The sequence below is a fragment of the Lissotriton helveticus genome, chromosome 1_1 (assembly GCF_964261635.1).
Source record: "Lissotriton helveticus chromosome 1_1, aLisHel1.1, whole genome shotgun sequence".
In the NCBI taxonomy this organism is placed as follows: Eukaryota; Metazoa; Chordata; class Amphibia; order Caudata; family Salamandridae; genus Lissotriton; species Lissotriton helveticus.
The window spans coordinates 1,104,389,215-1,104,402,220 of NC_136057.1; positions in this window are offsets into that span (position 1 = coordinate 1,104,389,215).

The following is a 13,006-nucleotide window of genomic DNA, read 5'->3' on the forward strand; positions in this document are numbered from 1 at the left end:
GATGCAAGGCCTTCAATCGTTGCATCGCCCTGTAGTGCAAGGGACCCGGGAAGATCGCCTGGATGGACGAGGCCAACAGTCCCACCAGGCGAGCCAAAGTCCTCAAGGAAATTGTCGGAGATGCCAACGCTCTCCTCAACTCCTTCTTGATTGCCAACCTCTTCTTGAGCGGGAGGAGCAATTGGGCCTTCACCGAGTCCACCTGGAATCCCAAGAATTCCATTGCTTGTGAAGGTGTCAGAATGGACTTCTGCAAATTCAACAGGAACCCCAGGTCCTGAAGTAGACAAATCGTCCAAGACAAATGGAGGGCTACTATCTCCGGAGAGGACCCCAGAATCAGGATGTCGTCTAGGTAGATGATCATCCTCACTCCCCTCTCCCTCAAGTACTGAACCACAGGTTTCATCAGTTTGGTGAAACACCAAGGAGCGGATGACAGGCCAAAGGGCATGGCGGCAAACTCGAACCACTTGTTGCGCCATTGAAATTGAAGAAACCGTCGATGCGGTGGAAAAATGGGCACAGTCAGGTAAGCGTCCTTCAAATCCAGACGTACCATCCAATCGTTCTCCAACAGGATGTCTCACAGTAGGTGTATGCCTTCCATTTTGAAGTGTCGATACACCACCCATGCGTTGAAATCCTTTAGATTTAAAACTAATCGAAAACCCTGGTCTTTTTTGGGGACCACGAAGACCGTGCTCAGAAAGCCGTGAGCATGCGGCAAAGATTCCACTATCGCCCCTTTCTCGAGCAAGTCCAGCACCTCCCTGTCTATGAAACTCTGCTCTAGTAGGGAAAAATGCAGTGGCGCGGGCGCTTGTCGCTGCGCGGGGGAGGCATAAAACTCTATCTGATACCCTTGGACTGATTGTAGCACCCAGGGATCTGATGTCAGTTCTCGCCACTTGTGGACAAACAAGGCCAGTCTGCCTCCCACCTTGTGATCTGTTGCACAAAGAATTCGTACCTGAATAGGAATTGTCTCCAGAGTTGTGTTGCTGTCCTCTGTAGTTTCCTCTCTGTCCTCCGCCACGACCTCCTCGATTACGGGAGGGGTAGAAATTGGGACGTCGATATCCTCTGCCTCTCTGTTCGCCTCCACGAGAGGTCTGATTGGAACCTCGGCCGGACCCTCGACCTCGCTGGCGTCCGGCCCTGTCAAAAACACCGGTGTGAAGCACCCTCTTTATTGTGGATTGCGCCTTGTCAAGCGCTGAAAAGGTGGCTACGTATTTGCCCATTTCTTTCACGAATTTGTCTCCGAAGAGCATGCCATTAGCCATGGAGCCAGGCTCGTTGGTGGCCATCTCCGCCAATTGAGAGTCTATACGCATCAGAAACGAGCGTCTCCGTTCAGTAGACAACGCCACATTCGCGTTCCCCAGAAAGCACATAGCGCGCTGGGCCCATTCCATGACGTCAGAGGTGTCCAAAGGCACGCCCTGTTCTTTGGCCTTGACTGCCGCCTCAAGAATTTTAGTAAGGGGTCCAGAGACGTCAAGAAGCTTGTCCTGGCACCCCCGCCAAGCCCTATCCAGTTCCTTCTTAGGGTCCTTGGCAAACTTTCGCATGAATGCAGTCATAGTGGGGTCAAGGTCCGGAGTATCCGCCACCTTCCCCGTAACTGAAGGTCTGGGGCATTCTGATCTCAGAGTGGCACGAACCCCACTCTCAAAACCCTGGCGCAAGTTGTTAGTGACATAATGCGCAACCTCGGCACAAGGCACCCATTCCGTAGATCTAGGGTGAACTATGTTATTGGGGTCAAAAAGCAGGTTCCTCGGGACCTGGCTATCGTCCGCCTTGTAAGCTGTATGTTTAGTTTTCCTAAACTTCTTTCTAGGAGCTAAAGAATCTACATCTGAGTCGGAAGTGTCAGGCGGTGTCGAGGAGGAATCCCCCGATGTCTGAACGGCCATAGAGCCATGGTCCCTCATCACTGACTTAGCCATCTCCGCTATCCTGTGGGCTTGGGGTTGACCTGAGGCGTCCCCCTTACGTGAGGTCTTACTCTTCCTCTTGCCCGAGTGATGGGACTTAGTAAAAGGCTTTAACGCCTTAATCAGGGCCTTACTTACAGAGCTCTGGTCGTGGGTAGCCAGAGCCTCACCTAAATTCTCCTCCAATACTTCTTCTTCAGGCTCATACTCATTGTATTCATCAAATTCGACCCACTTGCCGTCCTCCTCGGCGTAATACGCCATATCTGATGCACAGGAGGTATGGAGGAGATTAACAGGGGGGGGAGAGCCCAGGGGTGCAGCCTCGACACACACACAAGCAACTCTAGTCGTCACACACACCACAGAGGCAAAATGATCTAAGGTGGAAGGAGACCCCTTTCAGCATATACAGAACTCCCCTCGAGCAAAGCTCTGGTCCGGAGACGCTCCGGTCAGCGTTATTACGAGGCCAGGGATTTATGCAGTGTATAGCGCGCCAAACGCGAGGAGCCGGCAGAGTCAAAGCGAAACTCGGCTCCTCGCGCATGCGCGTATCGCTTGGGGCACACTCGACTGCTCCCTGTGCGCGGCGAAGCCGCGTCTGCCTCCTCCTACTCCACCGCCCCCTAACGCGCTCAGGTGTTCAGCGCACGCCGCCGGTCGGCGGACCGGGAACACAAAACCCGACTAAGGGCAACAACAACACGCTCGCAAGGCGCACCGACGGAAAGCGCAAAGCGCAATAAACAGGTGCGCACTCGACCACACACGTTCAACATGAAATTCAATCACCAACACCATAAACCCTCATTCAGAACAAAATAAGGGAAAGGCACTTAACTCGCTGCTGCAGCAGCAAAGAAAGAGGAAGGTTCCGGTTTTACATGGACTATTATTGTGCAGGACTTGATAATGATTGGTGCAGACTAGTGGAGGGGGTTGTCCTTCCGGGGTCATGCAAGTTTAAAGTTGTTTATTGGCTGCTGTTTGGTCAGTAAAGATAAGAGAAGCATAATCAGAGCCTCCGTGGACTGACATAGAATTTACCTAGTTGTTACAATTACATTTTGTCCTTGATAAAGCCTTCCTGGAACTAGATTGGAAACCACAGATCTGTTTAGGATATCACTGTTTTCTTGAGAAATTATACCTTTGTAGGAGATATACAGGGTGGGTTTATTCCACTGAATAACATTATCAAGGGGTGCAGCGTGAATACCAGAGAGTAGATAAGAGTATGGTATGCCCAAGGAGAATCTCATGTTTCCACTAAAGTGGAAGTTGTTTCCACTAACGTGGGAGATAAAGGGATACCTTTCACAACTTTAATATAAATATAATTTTGCAACAGTACATATATATACATATATATATATATATATATATATATATATATATATATATATATATATATATCTTTTAATAAATGGAATTTACTCACAAATACCTAACGATAGGTTAGAACAGGGCACTTACTGCTTGCAGTTTCAGTAAGGATTCTCTGTTGTATGCACCCCCTGTGGAGCACGTGTGGATGTGTTGAGAGATGAATGATGCTGTTAGACTGCAGTTTGTTACATATGAAAAGTAAATGGATGGATGTACACATAACTAACAATAAGGATCTGAAAAAAACAGGTTAGTTTTAGATTCCTTACCTTAGAATATCCCCAGGCGTCAGACTGGATCCGGAAACTTTTTGCGTAGCAGTACCCATGCGCGTCGGTAGGTGTCGTCTGTGGCTCTGCGTCCGTCGTTGGCGCCGGGATGACGTCGCCGGAGTACTTAGACGCCGCCCTCGCGCGCTGACGTCAGTTTTTCTTTTTTCCGCGCCAGAAAGCGCTGATCCGGAAAATGTTGTACCCTAGTCAATTTTTTACTAACTTTTTCGATCCTTTTTGATCATCTTTTCGAAGTCTCTCAACTCCGACGGTGCCGGTAGGGATGCCCGGGGTCAAAGCCTGCGTCGATTGCAGCCGACTGATGTCGGTTACTGACCCCCATCGCCGCTGTCTTCATTGTCTGGGCCCAGACCACCACGACAAGTCCTGGTCCGACTGCCGGGCCCTGACGTCCAAAGCTAGATGGGAGTGGTCCCGCAAGCGACTCGAGTTCAGGGCCGTAAGGAGGTCGAGGGGCCGGAGTCACCACAGTTCCGGGAGTCGCCATCAGTCTTCGGGCTCGAAGTCCTCCGGTAAGAAGCACAAGAAGTCGAAGAGGCGACTTCGCTCTTCTGACTCCCCCCGACGCTCGCGCGATGCGGCCGGGAGTTCGGGCGACACCTCCCTCGCGGCTCCGCCGGAGCCGCAGGCGTCGCAGCCTGCTCCATACCCGCCGGTCCCTGGGCAGCACGCGATGCCGGAGGAGATCGAGGCCTTCCTCATGGCCATGAAGTCGCTCACTCCTCCGTCGGGTTCCGCGGCGCCTTCGGGCCAAGTGGCCCCGACTGGGTCCCCCAGCGGGCCTGGTGCTTTGGCCCCGGCGCCGTCGGTGACTCCGGTCCCGACGCCGCAGGGCCCTGCCAGATCTGGATCCGGGTCACCGCGGGTCGACCTCACGACCTCGCCGGTGCCGGCCGCCAGGGTGTCGCACCCGGCGTCGTCCCAGGACGCCGCCGCCGTACCGGGTCCTACCCTCGATTCGGGTTTGGCGCCTTATTCAACACCGCTCGGCGCCTTATTCAACGCCGCTTGGAGACTTTTACTTCTACGACCCGGCCCCGTCCTTTGAGCCTGAGTACCAGGCGACAGGTGACGAGGGGGATTGCGAGGGGTCCAAGGACCCTCTGACACGTCTTTTCAGGACTGGACAGGTGAGCTTGGGGAGGCCAGTGGTCTGGACACTTCGCCTGACACTGGTTTTGTCTCCCCTCCTACAGTGGCTACGGAGGAGGGGGCTGCCAATAGTGTGGTGCTGACGCGGGCTGCCAAGGCCTTGGGCCTTGAGCTCCCCGTCGCGGCCATGAGGACTAACCTCCTCACCGAGGTCCTTAAACCGCAGACAATCTTGGCCGAGCCTCTGCTGCCTTTTAATGAGGCCTTATCGGACGTTCTTCTGGGCACTTGGTCCAAGACCGCCTTATTCAACGCCGCTCGGCGCCTTATTCAACGCGGCTTGGAGACTTTTACTTCTACGACCCGGCCCCGTCCTTTGAGCCTGAGTACCAGGCGACAGGTGACGAGGGGGATTGGGAGGGGTCCAAGGACCCTCTGACACGTCTTTTCAGGACTGGACAGGTGAGCTTGGGGAGGCCAGTGGTCTGGACACTTCGCCTGACACTGGTTTTGTCTCCCCTCCTACAGTGGCTACGGAGGAGGGGGCTGCCAATAGTGTGGTGCTGACGCGGGCTGCCAAGGCCTTGGGCCTTGAGCTCCCCGTCGCGGCCATGAGGACTAACCTCCTCACCGAGGTCCTTAAACCGCAGACAATCTTGGCCGAGCCACTGCTGCCTTTTAATGAGGCCTTATCGGACGTTCTTCTGGGCACTTGGTCCAAGACCGCTACAGGTCCGCCTGTAGATAGGAATGTGGCCAGGTGCCACCGCCCGGCTCCGGGCGACCCTTACTTCCTGTCCACCCACCCAAACCCTGAGAGCCTGGTCATCCAGGCCTCTAACTCCCAGACCGCATTCCCGTCGGCTCCCCCCGATCGGGAATCCAAGAGGTATGAGCAATATGGGAAGAAGGTATTCTCCTCCCTGAGTTTGGGATTGCGGTCAGTCAACACTGCATGCCTCTTGGGCTATTACACCCACTCTCTGTGGGACACGGTTGCGGACGTGCTGCCACAATGTCCGGAGGAGGTACGGACTAAATTCACCCAATCCCTTGCGGAGGGTCAAGATGCAGCACGGTATTCCATCCGGTGTGGGCTGGATACCACGGACTCACTGGGCAGAGCGATGGCAACGACGGTGCCGATTCGTCGCCACGCCTGGTTGAGGTCCTCCAACTTTTTGGCTGATGTCCAAAACACCCTTATGGACATGCCGTTTGATGGCCGTCGCCTCTTTGGCGACAAGGCAGACCATGCGTTTGAGCGCTTTAAGGACTCCAGGGCTACGGCCAAGTCCTTGGGCCTCTCGGCCCGCGCCAGCAATCGGCTGCCTTTCGCCCCATTCGTGGCCAAGGAAGGAGCGCCCCCACACGTCCTGCCAGCCAGGGGCCGCAGACTAACATCCAGCACGGTGGCGGACGTGGAAACCGCCATGGCGGTGGTCGGGGACAAAGGCGAGGCCAGTCCACATCTACCCCTGCAGCATCTGCCTCAAAACCCTCCTAGTTCGTGCTTTCAGGTCCATGTGATGCCAGTGGGGGGGCAGGGTGTGCCATCACCACCACCACTGGTGCACTGTCACATCGGACAGGTGGGTGCTGCAAATTGTCCGAAGAGGCTACTCCCTCCCCTTCGAGGCGTCCCCTCCAGCCATGCCACCTCAGTACCACCTCAGTACCACCGCGTGTCGGGGGATCACTTGAAACTTCTACAAGAGGAAGTTGCGGCCCTCTTGGCCAAGGGGGCCATCGAGCGTGTTCCTGGGCCAAAACTAGGGTGTGGCTGTTACTCCCACTACTTTCTGGTACCCAAGAAGGGCAAAGGGGGCCCAGCGCCCTATCTTGGACCTGCGGAACATCAACGGCTTCCTCCGGCAGGAGAAGTTCAAGATTCTGACTTTGGCTCAGGTCTTAGGTGCCCTGGAGACTGGATGGTAGCGTTGGACTTGCAGGACGCCTATTTCCACATCCCCGTCCTGCCGGCCCACCGGCGTTACCTGCGGTTCACGGTAGGCCACGAGCACTTTCAGTTTACCGTGCTCCCCTTCGGCCTTACCAACGCCCCACGGGTGTTCACGAAAGTGATGGCGGTGGTCGCAGCTCATCTGCGCAGGTTGGGGGTTTCAGTCTTCCCCTACCTCGACGACTGGTTGTTGAAGGCAGGCTCGCTCCAGACAGTCGTCAGCCACCTCCAGACTACGGTCGACCTCCTGCACCTGCTGGGGTTCTCCATCAATATGCCGAAGTCACACCTGTGTCCCTCTCAGAAGCTCCTCTTCATCGGAGCGGTTCTGTAGTGTAGTTCCTATTATCCCAATAGGCTCTGCGCTTTGGAATAATACCTCCAATAGTATAGACCTAGACCAGACGTTAACTAGGTCTTCTACTGTCGATATTAGACTTAAAGTTTTGGGTTTGCCAGCTAGCTCAGAGTTCACTAGAAACTTTCTCGAATAGGCAAGGAGGAGTTGAACCTCCCTGGATAGACAAGAAGGGATTTCGTTTCTGACAACCATAGAACATGACAACTTTGCTCTCCCCTAATCAAGAGTGTATCTCTAGAGTCGTGTGAAAACAAAAGACAACTTATTTTACTCAGTCAGTACGTGCATTCTTAGTTTCACCAGATTGTAGAGAAAAGGAAGAGACGGGCGTGTTCAATAAAATATGTTATTTATTGATCAGTCTCTTTTCTCGTACAAGAGAAATGAATCGATATTATTGCAATACTTATGGTTAAGTAAAGTGCATACAATAAAAGCAGAATTATGAAATAATACTGTAAAAGCATTGATATGGTTTCTAAGCCATATGCTATTTAAAATGGATAAAATATATATATACACATATACATTCGACTAATTGTACTCAACTGGTGCTTCTAACCACGCCTACCCCGGTGTACCTGACCTAAGCCTAATACGTGGGCTGGAGTAGAAAGTAGCAGTTTGAGTTAAGTTTGTTTTGCCAAGTGACTGACTCAAGAATTCTCTGCAAGGGGTTATTCAGTTCTGTACCTGAGATCTAGGATGGTTGAGGGATGGTATCTCTCGTCTGTGGTCTCGATATTCCAAGCTGCCTGCAAGGGCTGCTCGGAAGCGCCGGAGCTGGATTTCTCGGCAGGAGAAAGGCAGCGTCTCGTTCTCAGCGCGTCAGGAAGGCGGGGCAGCGCCAGTGGGCTTCGCTCTCTGCTGGGCTTCGGCAAGTCTCGCTGCTCCGATCTCGTCACCACCGCGTGTGTTTGCTTAATGCAATGTCGGTAATATTTATACCTGTAAGGTGCCGAGATTGACGTAAGGATGGACATAGATACGTCAATAAGGATGTCATACGAGCTGGTCGTTAGCACATTCTTTTACTGAAGTTCTTTGAGAAATCAAAACAATGGCCGCAGGGATTTTCCCAGGTTGTCATAGGTTTGATTTGTTTTGAGAACTCCGTATGCCTTATCAGGGGCTGGAGGAATATTGCTTGCCTAATTAGATGGCAAGCGTTATGACCTAATCAGATAACGCGCTGCTGTGCCGTGGTCTGGCTTAATCAGATAACGGTTTCTGCATCATGGGATGGCTGCTAGTTAATTTGTTAACCAGAATAGGGTCAGGAATAGGGGGATCGATACAGAACCTATAGGAATACATCACACCCACTCCACGCTAACTATGGCCATATTTACGAATCTAGGCATAGTAAAACATACTGTAGAGTATCGTATATACCTTACCACCCCAAAATACACATAATGCATTTTGAAATTATGTAACATACGGGGAAAAAATAGTCACATGTACTATATGCACTCAAGCAGTAGAATAATGCTAAAATAATCACGCATATGTATACATTATTAGTAATTGAATATGAGAATTTACACATGAAATGGCTCTTAATACAGAAGAAAAGTTCGAGACCACTTCATCACAGTTCAAAAATATTTATGAACATACCAGCGGGCAGCTAATGTCTATGAAGTTTCTAAAAATAGAAATTAGTTCTCTAAGAATAGTTCTTACTTTAAGCAGAAGATAAGTGTCCCGAAAAAATTATAAAAATATTTTGGGGCTGCTAAAAAAATTGCTGTCCGTGAACTGGAAGAAAAAATTGTTCTTGCTACTTTATTATTAAAGTTGAAGGCCAAATTCAAGGTGTCGGGAACGCCGTGTGCTAGCTTGCTCAAGAGTCGTTATTTCTGCTCTGGTGAGAACATCATATCATTGAGACTGCCGAAAAAGCTGTCAACAGCTTCCTGTGAGAGTTCCACTAACTCGGAATAAGATGTAACCATGCATTCATGTGCATGATTGTCTCCATTGACGTTTTGATTAGTATTGCTGACAGAAGTTCGTACCTGATCGATGCTGCTTTCATCTTGAACTTCACTACCCCTCAATCGTAGTGGTAAAGTTTCCACGAATGCCGTCATCAGGATTGGCAGCCGTTGAGGGCAGCACAATGCATGAGCCGTTACCGGACCCAACAATGTTTCTGCATCCATTGGCGCATCCGATTGTAGCGTCAGACAGGTGTCCAACACGCATTCTTCTCCGCACAGCATGCACCTTAATACAGGTAAAACACATCTTTGCCATATCGGTCGAAATGAAAGAAACCAAGTCATGTTCAGGTCTCTAAGCTGGGTTAGTCCCAGGATTTTTGATATCCGGTCCCGGTATCCAATGGCTCGGATTGTTTCTTCCCTTGTCGCAGGTGTTTTGTCTGTGACATGGTTTGCCATAACGAAATATAAGGACCAAGAATAGGATTCCTGCAATTAGTCCCAAAATGAGGGGAACTCCTCCAAAAATCGAATGGACGAGGTCTGGAAAAATACCCAGTATGGCTTTGAATGGTGTTAATGCCCCTGAAAACAATGTCTTAAATACATTTGAGACTCCACTGGTATCAGAAATATTTAAGATTTCATTCAGGATTTCTGCGAAATGTATGGGGGAATTAGTTGATAACAATGAGTGAATCTCTGCAGTCGTCCTTGCGACTAGGAGATCATATGTTTCTTTTGATGACGTGAGCCTGGTCGGCGTCTGAAGAAGCACTGTTTTCATTCTGCTTAAAGTATCAATTCGAATAGAAGTAATTTTCAAGTTAGGCCATGTCCTTGCCTCCCTGTCTGGAAAGGAGCTGGGGAACAATAAGCGTCCACAGCACATGACCTTCGCAGTCGTACTTATGAGATAAGGAACCCCGGGCTGTAGACTACAACATCTGCGATCCACAATTAGGATGTAACTCCCGTTATAGAGTCTTTTAAAGAATGGTTCTATCTGTGATGCAGGTGTGCCTAGCTGGTGACATGAAAGGTTATTTGAGTTCCCTTCACAGGCTCCATGCAAACTAATTCCATTACACAGAAGTGTACCGCTTAGTGACATTGCACAATTATTGCCACTAAGAAACACTTTCTGTCCTTTATTACTGACACATGCATGTGAATAGGGCAAGTTCCATGTTGACTTAATGTACCCTTTTCCTAATTTTTCGTACATGCCAGCCTGTATATATTTTTGGCAGTATTGAAACCTGAAAGCAGATATCGGAATATTAATTATCCCATGTATTATCCATTCAATGACAGGTCGTTCTGACATTGTCAATGGTAATCTCTCGAGTTTCTCAATGCTCAGGATTGTATAATCAGCACCCTTTTGTGCCATACTGATTTGTTTATCAGTAAGGTTAAAGATATTGAATAGTGACGTTGTGTTGATTAAACGCCAAGGCACATAGCCTGAACGCAGATTTTGTAACGTCCATCCAAGCTGTACAATAGAACGCAATTGCGACTGGCCGTGTTGTAACAACAGTAAGTCTTGCGATATTATGTCGATTGCTGAAGACACAATGCTGTCCAATGAAAAAATTCTGGAGGACAGAGTCATTAACCCATTGTCCACTACAGAAAGCGATTTTTCCAAATTAATATGGTCAATTTCCCGTATACTTTCTGCTGTCTCAATTTGAGTTATCTTCCAGGCCTCGTTGTAAGCTGCATATATAGAGGCTGCTATGAAGCGTTTTTGACGCTGTTTGCGCGGTCCCATAATGAAATCACGCAAGTCAGCACCATCAGTAAGTGAAGTTAGGTGTTGCTTAATTTCTGTCAGTGTGGAAGTTTGTAGCCATTGAAGGCAGAGTTTGCCCACACTGTAGGTGGTGATTATCCCTGGGTGTTGTCTTTGGGAATATCTAGGGTCTGGCCTGGTCAATGTGAACCCCTGTGTTTTGTTCAGGAATCTGTCTTGACAGTTATTAGTATCTGTGGGCCAGATTAACCATTGTTTCCAATCAGGATTTGTTCTGCTTTGGTTTAATACATAGTTTACGTCTATCTCTTCATCTGCAGAGCTATTGCTGTTCATTGTTGGTTTTGGAATAGACGGGTTATTTAAGTCTTTGATTTTGGCTAATCCAAGACAGGTAGTTTGTTGAATAGTGTCATTCAAGAATATAATTTGTTCTGGGATCATGCAGGCTCGAAACAATGATTCTACACCCTGAACTTGCCATTCGCTTGCACCCCAAACACTTTTCACTTCCACATTTTTGTCCCAATAATCAAAACCAAATGTATTCATTTGTTCAAAAAATGAGTCCGAATATATCAATTTTGTGTTTGTAAGCATGGTTTGTGTTCCTGTCTTATTTGACAATTTAAAATAAAATGTTTCAGCTTTACTTGTATTGAACCCTGAAAAATATGAATATTTGTCATAAAAGGTTCTTGAGCTTCCTTTTGGAGGGGTTGCACAATGTTCCCATTGATTATAATTTAAAACATTTCTAGGTTGTGCAGATTTATGTAGAAAATGGTTACCATAGTGGTTGTAGCAGTACATATTATCATAATTAGACGAACCCTGCAAATAATCATGTTTGGTAAATTTAGCAGACATCACTAGGTCAGACATCATGTCATTAATACTTTCAAAGTCCCAATCATCAGCAAATGAGTTTGGTTTTACAAAGGCACTCAACGAGATCTTGATTTGGTGTGGATATTTGAGGATTTCAACTGGACCATAAATTTCATAGTAAGTATTGTCCCATGCTACCCCACCCGGTATAGGATTGGCTGTGAAGTTGACTGAAGAAAGTTCTCTTTTCTTGACGTGTGAAGACGTGTGTGGCTTGAGGATCAAGTTGATTTTCTGGCTTGCTGTGTCCATTTTTGCATATTTTCCCTCAATGAAGCGTCCCAAGCATAGTACCATGATGAGCCAAAGTATGAGGATAAATACACCAAAGGACACCCAAAATTCAATCCATGGAGAAATCAGGTAGGTTTCTTTCAGTTGTTTCAAAAGTTCCTTAGCTTTGTCTTTAAGGGTTTTTGTTGATGGCTGTCTCTTTGATTCACTGAGGTCTTCAGAAGAATCATTGAAGTTTATGAAGTAGCCGGATGCTGTTCTATCAATTGTTCCAATTGTTTCAGGATTACTGTTTCTTGCATATTCATTTGTTACTTCATTGTAGGTTGGTGTGTCTCTACTAAACGTTTTTATTTGGGTTTTCAGAGGTGTGAGTTCCATTGCATTGTTGCATAGTCCTTGTTGTGGTTCTGTAGGCGTTTCGAATGTGATTAGCCTTTTAGTTAGCACCTCTGTACTTGTAGCAAACCTCGGTGTTCTACTACTTATCGGGAGTCCACTTGGCCTACTGTTTGTTATCGGCCACATGATTGTGGTTTTACCAGGTCGATGGATACAACTCGGTTCTCCTTTTTACCAGCAAGCGGCGGTAGTACAACTGATCTTGTCCCGTTGATGGACAAGACAGGAACTGCTTTTCTGTAAGAAGGCCCAAATTCCTTCTTTACCGCGATCTTTTCTCTGACTAGATCCCCGATTTTTGGAATCCAGACAGGTCTTGCTGGGACAGGTGGTGTTTCTTCAGTGGTTGTTGGCTGTTGTTTCAACTTTATGTTACTCAGGTCTTTTCTTGTTTCGATTAAGTCCTGCAAAATAGCCAAACGATCTTTGATATCAAAGCTTTTTTCTTTCACCACTGAAGTCTGACTGTCAAGATCTAAGACTAACATCCTAGTCCCAAACAATAATTCGTACGGACTGAATCCCTTCAGAGAATTTCTTGGCAGGTTGTTTAGACTACGTTGGACACTTATTAGATGTTTGACCCACCCAGCTCCCGAACCTAATACCTTTGCTGTTATAGATCGCTCTCTGCCTTTGGTTTTTTCTTTACACCATCCCGTATCCCTCAGGAAGGAAGTGAGAAGATTCCCGCAAATGCAATGCTCATTCTGGC